General features: G+C 50.8%; 9 non-coding genes across 9 annotated transcripts; 2 read left to right on the top strand and 7 right to left on the bottom strand.

The window, feature by feature from the left end:
• Positions 1-320: 320 nt before the first annotated feature.
• On the bottom strand, positions 321-484 carry LOC137985868 (U1 spliceosomal RNA). Its single transcript, XR_011119390.1, has one exon. It is a non-coding gene; the product is annotated as a U1 spliceosomal RNA (small nuclear RNA).
• Positions 485-678: 194 nt separating this feature from the next.
• On the bottom strand, positions 679-871 carry LOC137985820 (U2 spliceosomal RNA). The gene has a single exon (XR_011119346.1). It is a non-coding gene; the product is annotated as a U2 spliceosomal RNA (small nuclear RNA).
• A 266-nt stretch (positions 872-1137) lies between these two features.
• On the top strand, positions 1138-1256 carry LOC137985817 (5S ribosomal RNA). Its single transcript, XR_011119344.1, has one exon. It is a non-coding gene; the product is annotated as a 5S ribosomal RNA (ribosomal RNA).
• Positions 1257-2232: 976 nt separating this feature from the next.
• LOC137985867 (U1 spliceosomal RNA) lies at positions 2233-2396 on the bottom strand. Its single transcript, XR_011119389.1, has one exon. It is a non-coding gene; the product is annotated as a U1 spliceosomal RNA (small nuclear RNA).
• Positions 2397-2590: 194 nt separating this feature from the next.
• On the bottom strand, positions 2591-2781 carry LOC137985833 (U2 spliceosomal RNA). Its single transcript, XR_011119358.1, has one exon. It is a non-coding gene; the product is annotated as a U2 spliceosomal RNA (small nuclear RNA).
• Positions 2782-8420: 5639 nt separating this feature from the next.
• On the bottom strand, positions 8421-8612 carry LOC137985805 (U2 spliceosomal RNA). Its single transcript, XR_011119332.1, has one exon. It is a non-coding gene; the product is annotated as a U2 spliceosomal RNA (small nuclear RNA).
• Positions 8613-8879: 267 nt separating this feature from the next.
• On the top strand, positions 8880-8998 carry LOC137985806 (5S ribosomal RNA). Its single transcript, XR_011119333.1, has one exon. It is a non-coding gene; the product is annotated as a 5S ribosomal RNA (ribosomal RNA).
• Positions 8999-9974: 976 nt separating this feature from the next.
• Positions 9975-10138, bottom strand: LOC137985866 (U1 spliceosomal RNA). The gene has a single exon (XR_011119388.1). It is a non-coding gene; the product is annotated as a U1 spliceosomal RNA (small nuclear RNA).
• Positions 10139-10332: 194 nt separating this feature from the next.
• On the bottom strand, positions 10333-10523 carry LOC137985832 (U2 spliceosomal RNA). The gene has a single exon (XR_011119357.1). It is a non-coding gene; the product is annotated as a U2 spliceosomal RNA (small nuclear RNA).
• Between the last annotated feature and the right edge of the window lie 4046 nt (positions 10524-14569).

The raw sequence follows: 14569 nt of genomic DNA, 5'->3' as shown, positions 1-14569 counted from the left end.
TTACGTTTTCGAAACGATGCACGAGGATAAGAGCTCGACCCGCTGGCATTTTCTTGTCTCACTCGTCTATCGATGGAAATCGATGCGGCTGAAATAAACACGTCCTCTCGCTCTCTCTACGGCCAAGAATGAAAGAAATAAAATCACAGTTTTGCAGTGCACCAAGTACGGAACATTCACCTACAATTTCAGCAGTGGAATTCACAAATACAACTCACCTTCCTTAGTCCTTACACCGCCACCGCATCTCCTTCCCTGCCCTGCCTGAAACGTTACCAACAAACCTTCCCATTAGCCAACTTTGCCACCGGGGTTTGGTGCGGGGACTAGCGCGAACGCAGGTCCCCACTACCAGAAATTATACGCTCGAGTTACCCACATTTGGGGTAATCGCAAGGGTCAACCCAATCGAAGTGCAATGAAAGAGCCTCACCTTGAGAGGACTGCCTCCCTGATCACAGTGCCTCCCGCGTCAGGTAAGTATGCCTTTTCAACCTCTCCGGAACCGCAAAACGCAACTTGTCTGCGCATACCATGTGGTAATGGGGGTCACGTGCTCCTCGTCCTGTCGTGTCGTGCTGTCCACTCGCTGCTATGCTACCTAGAAAAGAGAAGAGAATGTGAAGGTTGGTTGCTTGGTCATTTGTTCTGCTTTCACTTGATTATTTCTTCCCCAGAGGGAAGTGGGCCACGCTCGGAGGTAGTGCTATACCGAGGCAACCCGTGGCCGGGACGAGGCAAGCCTCTTTTCCACGGCCCAGTTCCAAAAATCAGTTTAATATATGAGCTGCTCGATGAGCAGCGGTATCAGATATTAAGCTGATAAGAACAGATACTACACTTGATCTTAGCCAAAAGGCCGAGAAGGATGCCCGTAAATGCTCACAGCGGACAAGGTGCTCCCAGTCTCATGGCCACGAGATATGGTGGTCCGATTACAATCCGTGCCAAGGAAGGAATGCCCAAAGCCAACCTGAAAGCGAGGCGCACACAACGATCGCCCTTGTACAGTGGGCAGCAGGACCAGCATTGCATGGCACTTGCGTTGACGGCAAGAGGACAAATGCACATTGTGCTTGCTCTGACCTCGTTTTTATTTTCCCTTATAACAAAGTTAATTTTCACGGCGAATTACTTGTCTACGACCATACCACAGGGAAAACACCGGTTCTCGTCCGATCACCGAAGTTAAGCCCTGTCGGGCGGGGTTAGTACTTGGATGGGAGACCGCCTGGGAATACCCCGTGTTGTAGGCTTCCCTTTTTCCTTCTGTACACTTGATTATCTCAAAAAATCTCAGTTTCCTTTAATGAAAGAACATTCCAAACCAGGTTTTTTGAACACAACATGCCAACGATATGTCAAAGATGAGACATACAACAAAAACAAAATAGTTCACACGAGAAAGTGGAACTTGTATTCCCAAGGGAGCGCGTGCGCGCGAGATCTTATCAATCCAACGTTTATGACATGAAACGTATCTTTTCGTGTGAGCAAAGAACAGGATACGACAAGTAAAAAATGCATGCACTGTTATGCATTAGATGGAAGTTAACCTAGCCCGGATGATATGCATACAACGAAGGCTACAACACTACAACATTGATCCTGCGAAAACGTGACTTACGTGACGTAGCGCACTTCAAAGTCTTACTGTTCCCTGCTCAACACGGACAGTACGTATTCAAAGGGCCGATAAGACACTATCCTGACCATGAAAGATTTACTTTTTATGATAACAATCCAATTAACTGATAACATAGAGAAACCACAAAGTGTTGGCCACAGAAATGTAACGCCAACTGATCTGGCGGGTCCTCAGTTACTCAATGCAAAACGGGCTCTCCAGAACGCAACATAACACAACGCAAAAGAAATCTATCGCGATGGAGCAGTACAAACACACATCCACTTACGTTTTCGAAACGATGCACGAGGATAAGAGCTCGACCCGCTGGCATTTTCTTGTCTCACTCGTCTATCGATGGAAATCGATGCGGCTGAAATAAACACGTCCTCTCGCTCTCTCTACGGCCAAGAATGAAAGAAATAAAATCACAGTTTTGCAGTGCACCAAGTACGGAACATTCACCTACAATTTCAGCAGTGGAATTCACAAATACAACTCACCTTCCTTAGTCCTTACACCGCCACCGCATCTCCTTCCCTGCCCTGCCTGAAACGTTACCAACAAACCTTCCCATTAGCCAACTTTGCCACCGGGGTTTGGTGCGGGGACTAGCGCGAACGCAGGTCCCCACTACCAGAAATTATACGCTCGAGTTACCCACATTTGGGGTAATCGCAAGGGTCAACCCAATCGAAGTGCAATGAAAGAGCCTCACCTTGAGAGGACTGCCTCCCTGATCACAGTGCCTCCCGCGTCAGGTAAGTATGCCTTTTCAACCTCTCCGGAACCGCAAAACGCAACTTGTCTGCGCATACCATGTGGTAATGGGGGTCACGTGCTCCTCGTCCTGTCGTGTCGTGCTGTCCACTCGCTGCTATGCTACCTAGAAAAGAGAAGAGAATGTGAAGGTTGGTTGCTTGGTCATTTGTTCTGCTTTCACTTGATTATTTCTTCCCCAGAGGGAAGTGGGCCACGCTCGGAGGTAGTGCTATACCGAGGCAACCCGTGGCCGGGACGAGGCAAGCCTCTTTTCCACGGCCCAGTTCCAAAAATCAGTTTAATATATGAGCTGCTCGATGAGCAGCGGTGAATGGCAGACCAAAGGTCACCAGTCGACAGACTCATCCAACGCCTGAGGCATTGGTCACCAGTATTAGGCGACAGAGGCGAAATAAAACTAAGCAAATCAGGTGGTACAGAGGGTGAATTAAGCAGGTGGCCCGAAGCGAAAAACGAGCTTGTTGGAAACATAGAGGCGATGACTCCATCCGCCCCCCACTGGCGGGCAAAATAACGTCGACGTCTCCGGGTTGAAAAACGCTTGAAGAGCAAGGGGAGGTGGAACTTGACACGGGCCTTTGCTCCCTCAATGACGGCGAGGGCCCCAGGTTGACAGAACGAAAGCGGTAGTCATTGCGGGCCAGCCAGATGTGAAACTTACAGGCACACAACAGGTAACTGAAGACTTTGGGCACTGCGTGAAGCTCAGTGGAATTGAAACCAAAAAGTAAATGGCGACGCTCAAGCACAGGACACATAGGCGAGAAATGAAAAAGGAGGGACTGTAGCCAACCAACAACACTTTGAGCAAGGGGACACACAAAGAGCAAATGCGACAGTGACTCGACGACAGGACCACAAAAACAAGCGGAGGAGACAGATAAACCAAAAGAGAGAAGACGCTCAGCAGTGTAAATCACACCATGAGCTACCTTCCAGGAGAAATCAACAACAAAGCGGTCAAAATCAAAGAAGTGGAACTGGCGCCACGTATCATACCAGTAAAGGTCCCCAAAGGAGGGAAAGAACTTAACTACACAGTGCGGTGTGACAGAGGAACAGGATAAAAGAAACTGGTAACCGACTTTGGCAGAGAAAAAAAGCCACGGAGGCGACAACGTGAGGGTCAGAGGATGCGAAAACCAAAGTTCCCCGGGAGGGGGAAAAAGAGCCACCAAGCGACTCCCAGGCCAAAAGCAAAGAGGAGTAAAATGGCGGTAACAGGGACCTGTCGAAGGCAGCGGGACGGGAGAAAACATCAAGAGAGGAGGCAGCAAAACACGATTGAAACCAGTACGACACAAAGGAGGACCAGCTTGACGAGGACAAAGTAGACCGTTTGACCCACTGACCCAGAAGCGACCAAACCTTGAGCTTAATGTCCACCACCGAGAAACCTCCCAGCGATGTGGGCTGAACGACCACAGCACGTGCAACGAGCTCCCGCTTGGTTTTCCAGAAGAATGAGAAAACAAGGGAGTTAAGTTCTTTAAGTACCCAGGGGGGCATGTGGACCAGGGATGCCACATACCAAACCCTGGCGAGGGCCAGGCAATTGATGACCAAAGCCTTGCCATGAAAAGACAAGGAGCGCTGACGCCAGGAGGAGAGGACGCGTTCCACAGCCTCTATCCGAGGCCGCCAATTAGTTCATCAATGTCATGCGGGCCAATGAAGACTCCGAGGATTTTAAGCTTAGAAGATGTCCAGTCGAGAGGGACAGGGGGGTCAGTTCGGCCAGCCCAAGACCCCAGCCACAAGCCGCGAGACTTTGTCAGGTTGAGCTTGGATCCAGAACCAAGCTCATACCTTGTGTAGGTGTCAAAAACAGCCCTAATGGAGGCATCGGAGGACAAGATGAGCGATGTGTCATCCGCGTACTGGGAAATTGGAGAGAGCGGTGAGGGCAGTCCAGGCAGCAAAGGTCCAGTAATGGCGGGATTTGCTCGAATATTGGCGGCCAAGACCTCAGCGACCATAACATACAGCAAAGGTGCGAGGGGGCAGCCTTGACGCACCCCCCGTGTGAGACTGAAAAAGTTTGAGACATGACCGTTAACAATGACAGCACTCTGAACAGCATTATAGAAAAGGCGGATCCAGCGCAGAAAGGAGGTTTGGAAACCCATTCTGCAGAGGGTGGCATGCAGAAAGGACCAATCAACGCGATCAAACGCTTTTTCTTGGTCGAGCGAGAGGATGGCACAAGGAGACCCGGATTGCGTGGCGTAATGGACCATGTCTCGGAGATAAGCGACGTTCTCACCAATATAACGACCGGGGACACCACAGGTTTGATCCTCAGCCACCACGGCATGAATAACCTTCAGGAGACGCCCAGCGATGACGCGGGCAGCGAGCTTGTAGTCCACACTAAGGAGGGAAATTGGCCGCCAGTTACGAGGGTTCAGCCGGTCACCCGTCTTAAAGATGAGAGAAATGATGCCTCGACGCTGAGAGAGGCTGAGAGTGCCAGCCTCATAACATGAGTTCAGGACGAGCACGAGGTCCTGTCCGAGCACCGGCCAGAATTTGACATAAAACTCCATAGGGAGGCCATCCAAGCCCGGGGTCTTGCCTCGAGCCATCCCACATAAAGCAGTATAACACTCCTCCGACTGGAGAGGACCATCACACTGTTGAGCCTGGTCGGCGGACAAGGTGGAGGTGAGGGCGTCGAGCAGGGAAAGAGCCACGTCCCCGTCAGTAGGCTCGGCACTAAACAAGTTAGAATAAAAGGAAGCAAAAGCCTGGCATAGGTCCTTTGAACTCGAGACCACTGTGCCATCATCGCATCGAAGTGCTGAAATAAGTCGGTCGGCGGCACGCTTCTTTTCCAGACGGAAGAAAAAGGCCGAGGAGGTTTCACCTTCCTCAACCCATTGGCCCGAGCACGGACTTGGGCTCCCCGAGCTGCCTCGAGGTCTAGGGCAGCAAGGGCAGACAGGGTAGAATGGTACGGCTCAACACAGGAGGTGAAACCGGCATCAACACGGTTCTTAAGATGCCCAGCTAGTCGGCCAAGGAGGTCTCGACACTGCGATGTTTTCTTTCGAGCGCTCAGCGCAATATTTAATTGTGAGGCCTTTGATTTGGCTCTTGCCCTTATCCCACCACTTAGCTAGTGACGGGAAGGACAGCATGGACTGCCTCCAAACGGACCAAAAATTAGTGATATGCTGGATATAGTCCTCATCATTGAGGACAGAAATGTTGAGCTTCCAGAAACTGTCCCAGGAGCAGCAATGTCTGGGACACTACAAGAAAGCACCACACCACAGTGATCCGAAAACGGACAAGGAATAATATCGCAAGTCAAGACTGATGGTAACAGGAGTACGGGGCACCAATGAGATCAATACGGGAGGCCATAAGGCCGTCTGAGCGAGTCCAAGAGAAGGCAGAATCGGAAGGATGCAGGTGCCTCCAAATGTCCAGACAACAGCAGGAGTCAAAAAGACGTTTTAAGGTAGCAGTACTTTCGCGGGAAGTGTCAGAGACATTGGAGCCCCGACGATCGAGGGCGCGGTCGAACACAGTGTTAAAGTCCCCGGCAAGGAAGGTCGGATAGGTGGGATCAACCCAAGACGAGACGTCGTCCAGGAAGTCGTCACGGGCTGGGTTGCGATTGGGGGCGTAGAGACAGCAGATACGAAACGGGTGCCCAGAATGGGTAAAGTGGCAAAAAACAACACGCCCAGCGGTGTCACACCAAGAGCTCGTAAGGGTGACCGTGGGGCGGAATAAAATGATGCAACCACAAGAGTGTGCAGAGCCAACAGAAGCAACTGCATTAAAACCAGATGAACGAAACCAGACTGACATTCACTGTCTGAAGAGCAGTGGGCCCTCTTGTAGGCAGACAATGTCAGGGACCTGAGGAAAGGAACGTAACCAGTGCAGAACACCAGCGCGCTTGGACGAGTCCCTGAGACCATTGGTGTTTAAGGAGAGGATAGAGAGAGCCATAACTGAGAAGAAAGAGAGAGACAGCACAACTAGGAGCGACGGCTCCGAACCGGGGCAGGGGGAGCCAAGGAGGGAAGGCCAGAATGAACAGCCCTCCCAGACTCCCTGCCCTTTCCAGACTTCGAGCGGCCGGGGACCGCAGAACCAGGAAGAGGTTTCTTCGCTTTCTTCTTAGACTTGACCTGATCATCAGAGGAAGCCTCAACATCCGAAAGTCCACGCTTAGTGACTGGTGAATCAGTCAGCTCGACCTCGTTAACCATTACGGGAGACAGAGATAGAACCTGTGGGGTATTTACAGGGGTTACATTGATGCCCGTTAAAGGGTCATCGTCACTAAATATACTTTGACTGTATTCAGTCTCATTAACTAGTTCATTATCATTCGTATCCATTTCTTTTCCATTATTACTATTATCCATTTCCATTTCTTTTCCATTAACTACAGCATTATTTGTCATTTCTTTTCCAGTAACTACATTATTACTATTATCCATTTCCATTTCTTTTCCATTAACTATAGTAGTATTGTCCATTACACCAACTACGTTACTACTAGTGTTAACATTGTATTACTCTGTGGCGCAGCCAAACCATCAGACGCAGCGGCGGGGGAGGCAGCCACCTGCACGCGCGTCGAGGACCCACCATTACCGTTTTAGGGAGGGCCGCACCCTCCTTAACATTTACTGGTGGCAGGAGAGGCCATGGGTGGAGTACCAGGGGGGATAACTCATTGTCCCTGAGGTCGGTGTGGGAACCCCAACTTGAAATACCAGGTTGCGTGGGGGCAGGAGGACGAAGGGTTACCCCCTCGTCCCCAGAGTCCTCATGGTCAGAGCTTGCAGGAGAAGTGGGAAGGTCCTCAGGACCAGAACTGACATCCAGGAGGGGAGGCAGCGACTCCGGGGGAGTGGCACCAACAACAAGTGAAGCGGACGGATGGGCGGGGGTCGCAGGCGAAGATGGTGGGTTCCCCCAGGCATTGGGGGGGTTGGGCAATCCCTGGCCATGTGACCAGGCTCCCGACACCTGCGGCACTTCCCGCGCAAGTCACAGTTTTTGGTGAGGTGTTCCCCACGACAGATATCACATTCGGCCGGCTGACCCACATACCACACCTTACATTTATATCCAGCAATGTCCAGATTACGAGGGATCCGGCCAGAACGAACCATTTTGATGATACGGGCTCCAGTGCAGATTGCAGGGTCACCCGGGTAATGCTGGTGCCTTATCGTCTCCACCTTCCCGTACGAGGAAAAGTAGGGCCGGAGGCGATCATCACTCTCCTCAAAGGGATAGTGATACAACATAACATTTTGAGCTCGAGGCCCAGCATACATGACTTTGCACTTAGCACCAGCTAAAGTGACAAAATCATAACCTTCAACAATATTTTTACATTTTGGGTCAGCGAAAGTAATCTGAACCAGTTTTACGGGAACAAACTGAATACTGTCAATCACAAAGGGGGTGAACTTTCCCTTGATGGCTGTAACAAGTTCCGCCCTGGGAACAGAGGTTGGAACATCGGAAAGGTCGAGGACTACTGTCCTCTTAAAGGCCGCAAGAGGCATGATGAAAAGGGAAAAAGAGAAAAAACAGTCCCCCCGGAAAGCAAAGCTCCCAGGAAGGGAACAGAAAGACTGGCTACCCTGGGTTATGGCAGGACGCCAAGCATAAGTCCCCAGGAGGGTCACCAGTAAAACTCAGGAATCAAAAATCTTACCACAAATCCCAAAAACGCTTGTCCCCACACTCCAATTCCAATACGGAACTTACGCGTACCACAAGGAAAGGCACGAACCTGGCAGATAATAAAAACCCGCGTCAGGTAAGTATGCCTTTTCAACCTCTCCGGAACCGCAAAAACGCAACTTGTCTGCGCATACCATGTGGTAATGGGGGTCACGTGCTCCTCGTCCTGTCGTGTCGTGCTGTCCACTCGCTGCTATGCTACCTAGAAAAGAGAAGAGAAATGTGAAGGTTGGTTGCTTGGTCATTTGTTCTGCTTTCACTTGATTATTTCTTCCCCAGAGGGAAGTGGGCCACGCTCGGAGGTAGTGCTATACCGAGGCAACCCGTGGCCGGGACGAGGCAAGCCTCTTTTCCACGGCCCAGTTCCAAAAATCAGTTTAATATATGAGCTGCTCGATGAGCAGCGTATCAGATATTAAGCTGATAAGAACAGATACTACACTTGATCTTAGCCAAAAGGCCGAGAAGCGATGCCCGTAAATGCTCACAGCGGACAAGGTGCTCCCAGTCTCATGGCCACGAGATATGGTGGTCCGATTACAATCCGTGCCAAGGAAGGAATGCCCAAAGCCAACCTGAAAGCGAGGCGCACACAACGATCGCCCTTGTACAGTGGGCAGCAGGACCAGCATTGCATGGCACTTGCGTTGACGGCAAGAGGACAAATGCACATTGTGCTTGCTCTGACCTCGTTTTTATTTTCCCTTATAACAAAGTTAATTTTCACGGCGAATTACTTGTCTACGACCATACCACAGGGAAAACACCGGTTCTCGTCCGATCACCGAAGTTAAGCCCTGTCGGGCGGGGTTAGTACTTGGATGGGAGACCGCCTGGGAATACCCCGTGTTGTAGGCTTCCCTTTTTCCTTCTGTACACTTGATTATCTCAAAAAATCTCAGTTTCCTTTAATGAAAGAACATTCCAAACCAGGTTTTTTGAACACAACATGCCAACGATATGTCAAAGATGAGACATACAACAAAAACAAAATAGTTCACACGAGAAAGTGGAACTTGTATTCCCAAGGGAGCGCGTGCGCGCGAGATCTTATCAATCCAACGTTTATGACATGAAACGTATCTTTTCGTGTGAGCAAAGAACAGGATACGACAAGTAAAAAATGCATGCACTGTTATGCATTAGATGGAAGTTAACCTAGCCCGGATGATATGCATACAACGAAGGCTACAACACTACAACATTGATCCTGCGAAAACGTGACTTACGTGACGTAGCGCACTTCAAAGTCTTACTGTTCCCTGCTCAACACGGACAGTACGTATTCAAAGGGCCGATAAGACACTATCCTGACCATGAAAGATTTACTTTTTATGATAACAATCCAATTAACTGATAACATAGAGAAACCACAAAGTGTTGGCCACAGAAATGTAACGCCAACTGATCTGGCGGGTCCTCAGTTACTCAATGCAAAACGGGCTCTCCAGAACGCAACATAACACAACGCAAAAGAAATCTATCGCGATGGAGCAGTACAAACACACATCCACTTACGTTTTCGAAACGATGCACGAGGATAAGAGCTCGACCCGCTGGCATTTTCTTGTCTCACTCGTCTATCGATGGAAATCGATGCGGCTGAAATAAACACGTCCTCTCGCTCTCTCTACGGCCAAGAATGAAAGAAATAAAATCACAGTTTTGCAGTGCACCAAGTACGGAACATTCACCTACAATTTCAGCAGTGGAATTCACAAATACAACTCACCTTCCTTAGTCCTTACACCGCCACCGCATCTCCTTCCCTGCCCTGCCTGAAACGTTACCAACAAACCTTCCCATTAGCCAACTTTGCCACCGGGGTTTGGTGCGGGGACTAGCGCGAACGCAGGTCCCCACTACCAGAAATTATACGCTCGAGTTACCCACATTTGGGGTAATCGCAAGGGTCAACCCAATCGAAGTGCAATGAAAGAGCCTCACCTTGAGAGGACTGCCTCCCTGATCACAGTGCCTCCCGCGTCAGGTAAGTATGCCTTTTCAACCTCTCCGGAACCGCAAAACGCAACTTGTCTGCGCATACCATGTGGTAATGGGGGTCACGTGCTCCTCGTCCTGTCGTGTCGTGCTGTCCACTCGCTGCTATGCTACCTAGAAAAGAGAAGAGAATGTGAAGGTTGGTTGCTTGGTCATTTGTTCTGCTTTCACTTGATTATTTCTTCCCCAGAGGGAAGTGGGCCACGCTCGGAGGTAGTGCTATACCGAGGCAACCCGTGGCCGGGACGAGGCAAGCCTCTTTTCCACGGCCCAGTTCCAAAAATCAGTTTAATATATGAGCTGCTCGATGAGCAGCGGTGAATGGCAGACCAAAGGTCACCAGTCGACAGACTCATCCAACGCCTGAGGCATTGGTCACCAGTATTAGGCGACAGAGGCGAAATAAAACTAAGCAAATCAGGTGGTACAGAGGGTGAATTAAGCAGGTGGCCCGAAGCGAAAAACGAGCTTGTTGGAAACATAGAGGCGATGACTCCATCCGCCCCCCACTGGCGGGCAAAATAACGTCGACGTCTCCGGGTTGAAAAACGCTTGAAGAGCAAGGGGAGGTGGAACTTGACACGGGCCTTTGCTCCCTCAATGACGGCGAGGGCCCCAGGTTGACAGAACGAAAGCGGTAGTCATTGCGGGCCAGCCAGATGTGAAACTTACAGGCACACAACAGGTAACTGAAGACTTTGGGCACTGCGTGAAGCTCAGTGGAATTGAAACCAAAAAGTAAATGGCGACGCTCAAGCACAGGACACATAGGCGAGAAATGAAAAAGGAGGGACTGTAGCCAACCAACAACACTTTGAGCAAGGGGACACACAAAGAGCAAATGCGACAGTGACTCGACGACAGGACCACAAAAACAAGCGGAGGAGACAGATAAACCAAAAGAGAGAAGACGCTCAGCAGTGTAAATCACACCATGAGCTACCTTCCAGGAGAAATCAACAACAAAGCGGTCAAAATCAAAGAAGTGGAACTGGCGCCACGTATCATACCAGTAAAGGTCCCCAAAGGAGGGAAAGAACTTAACTACACAGTGCGGTGTGACAGAGGAACAGGATAAAAGAAACTGGTAACCGACTTTGGCAGAGAAAAAAAGCCACGGAGGCGACAACGTGAGGGTCAGAGGATGCGAAAACCAAAGTTCCCCGGGAGGGGGAAAAAGAGCCACCAAGCGACTCCCAGGCCAAAAGCAAAGAGGAGTAAAATGGCGGTAACAGGGACCTGTCGAAGGCAGCGGGACGGGAGAAAACATCAAGAGAGGAGGCAGCAAAACACGATTGAAACCAGTACGACACAAAGGAGGACCAGCTTGACGAGGACAAAGTAGACCGTTTGACCCACTGACCCAGAAGCGACCAAACCTTGAGCTTAATGTCCACCACCGAGAAACCTCCCAGCGATGTGGGCTGAACGACCACAGCACGTGCAACGAGCTCCCGCTTGGTTTTCCAGAAGAATGAGAAAACAAGGGAGTTAAGTTCTTTAAGTACCCAGGGGGGCATGTGGACCAGGGATGCCACATACCAAACCCTGGCGAGGGCCAGGCAATTGATGACCAAAGCCTTGCCATGAAAAGACAAGGAGCGCTGACGCCAGGAGGAGAGGACGCGTTCCACAGCCTCTATCCGAGGCCGCCAATTAGTTCATCAATGTCATGCGGGCCAATGAAGACTCCGAGGATTTTAAGCTTAGAAGATGTCCAGTCGAGAGGGACAGGGGGGTCAGTTCGGCCAGCCCAAGACCCCAGCCACAAGCCGCGAGACTTTGTCAGGTTGAGCTTGGATCCAGAACCAAGCTCATACCTTGTGTAGGTGTCAAAAACAGCCCTAATGGAGGCATCGGAGGACAAGATGAGCGATGTGTCATCCGCGTACTGGGAAATTGGAGAGAGCGGTGAGGGCAGTCCAGGCAGCAAAGGTCCAGTAATGGCGGGATTTGCTCGAATATTGGCGGCCAAGACCTCAGCGACCATAACATACAGCAAAGGTGCGAGGGGGCAGCCTTGACGCACCCCCCGTGTGAGACTGAAAAAGTTTGAGACATGACCGTTAACAATGACAGCACTCTGAACAGCATTATAGAAAAGGCGGATCCAGCGCAGAAAGGAGGTTTGGAAACCCATTCTGCAGAGGGTGGCATGCAGAAAGGACCAATCAACGCGATCAAACGCTTTTTCTTGGTCGAGCGAGAGGATGGCACAAGGAGACCCGGATTGCGTGGCGTAATGGACCATGTCTCGGAGATAAGCGACGTTCTCACCAATATAACGACCGGGGACACCACAGGTTTGATCCTCAGCCACCACGGCATGAATAACCTTCAGGAGACGCCCAGCGATGACGCGGGCAGCGAGCTTGTAGTCCACACTAAGGAGGGAAATTGGCCGCCAGTTACGAGGGTTCAGCCGGTCACCCGTCTTAAAGATGAGAGAAATGATGCCTCGACGCTGAGAGAGGCTGAGAGTGCCAGCCTCATAACATGAGTTCAGGACGAGCACGAGGTCCTGTCCGAGCACCGGCCAGAATTTGACATAAAACTCCATAGGGAGGCCATCCAAGCCCGGGGTCTTGCCTCGAGCCATCCCACATAAAGCAGTATAACACTCCTCCGACTGGAGAGGACCATCACACTGTTGAGCCTGGTCGGCGGACAAGGTGGAGGTGAGGGCGTCGAGCAGGGAAAGAGCCACGTCCCCGTCAGTAGGCTCGGCACTAAACAAGTTAGAATAAAAGGAAGCAAAAGCCTGGCATAGGTCCTTTGAACTCGAGACCACTGTGCCATCATCGCATCGAAGTGCTGAAATAAGTCGGTCGGCGGCACGCTTCTTTTCCAGACGGAAGAAAAAGGCCGAGGAGGTTTCACCTTCCTCAACCCATTGGCCCGAGCACGGACTTGGGCTCCCCGAGCTGCCTCGAGGTCTAGGGCAGCAAGGGCAGACAGGGTAGAATGGTACGGCTCAACACAGGAGGTGAAACCGGCATCAACACGGTTCTTAAGATGCCCAGCTAGTCGGCCAAGGAGGTCTCGACACTGCGATGTTTTCTTTCGAGCGCTCAGCGCAATATTTAATTGTGAGGCCTTTGATTTGGCTCTTGCCCTTATCCCACCACTTAGCTAGTGACGGGAAGGACAGCATGGACTGCCTCCAAACGGACCAAAAATTAGTGATATGCTGGATATAGTCCTCATCATTGAGGACAGAAATGTTGAGCTTCCAGAAACTGTCCCAGGAGCAGCAATGTCTGGGACACTACAAGAAAGCACCACACCACAGTGATCCGAAAACGGACAAGGAATAATATCGCAAGTCAAGACTGATGGTAACAGGAGTACGGGGCACCAATGAGATCAATACGGGAGGCCATAAGGCCGTCTGAGCGAGTCCAAGAGAAGGCAGAATCGGAAGGATGCAGGTGCCTCCAAATGTCCAGACAACAGCAGGAGTCAAAAAGACGTTTTAAGGTAGCAGTACTTTCGCGGGAAGTGTCAGAGACATTGGAGCCCCGACGATCGAGGGCGCGGTCGAACACAGTGTTAAAGTCCCCGGCAAGGAAGGTCGGATAGGTGGGATCAACCCAAGACGAGACGTCGTCCAGGAAGTCGTCACGGGCTGGGTTGCGATTGGGGGCGTAGAGACAGCAGATACGAAACGGGTGCCCAGAATGGGTAAAGTGGCAAAAAACAACACGCCCAGCGGTGTCACACCAAGAGCTCGTAAGGGTGACCGTGGGGCGGAATAAAATGATGCAACCACAAGAGTGTGCAGAGCCAACAGAAGCAACTGCATTAAAACCAGATGAACGAAACCAGACTGACATTCACTGTCTGAAGAGCAGTGGGCCCTCTTGTAGGCAGACAATGTCAGGGACCTGAGGAAAGGAACGTAACCAGTGCAGAACACCAGCGCGCTTGGACGAGTCCCTGAGACCATTGGTGTTTAAGGAGAGGATAGAGAGAGCCATAACTGAGAAGAAAGAGAGAGACAGCACAACTAGGAGCGACGGCTCCGAACCGGGGCAGGGGGAGCCAAGGAGGGAAGGCCAGAATGAACAGCCCTCCCAGACTCCCTGCCCTTTCCAGACTTCGAGCGGCCGGGGACCGCAGAACCAGGAAGAGGTTTCTTCGCTTTCTTCTTAGACTTGACCTGATCATCAGAGGAAGCCTCAACATCCGAAAGTCCACGCTTAGTGACTGGTGAATCAGTCAGCTCGACCTCGTTAACCATTACGGGAGACAGAGATAGAACCTGTGGGGTATTTACAGGGGTTACATTGATGCCCGTTAAAGGGTCATCGTCACTAAATATACTTTGACTGTATTCAGTCTCATTAACTAGTTCATTATCATTCGTATCCATTTCTTTTCCATTATTACTATTATCCATTTCCATTTCTTTTCCATTAACTACAG

This window comes from Montipora foliosa, unplaced genomic scaffold, assembly GCF_036669935.1.
Source record: "Montipora foliosa isolate CH-2021 unplaced genomic scaffold, ASM3666993v2 scaffold_105, whole genome shotgun sequence".
In the NCBI taxonomy this organism is placed as follows: domain Eukaryota; kingdom Metazoa; phylum Cnidaria; class Anthozoa; order Scleractinia; family Acroporidae; genus Montipora; species Montipora foliosa.
The sequence above is the reverse complement of the archived record's forward strand: the minus strand, read 5'-3'. Positions and strand labels throughout refer to the sequence as shown.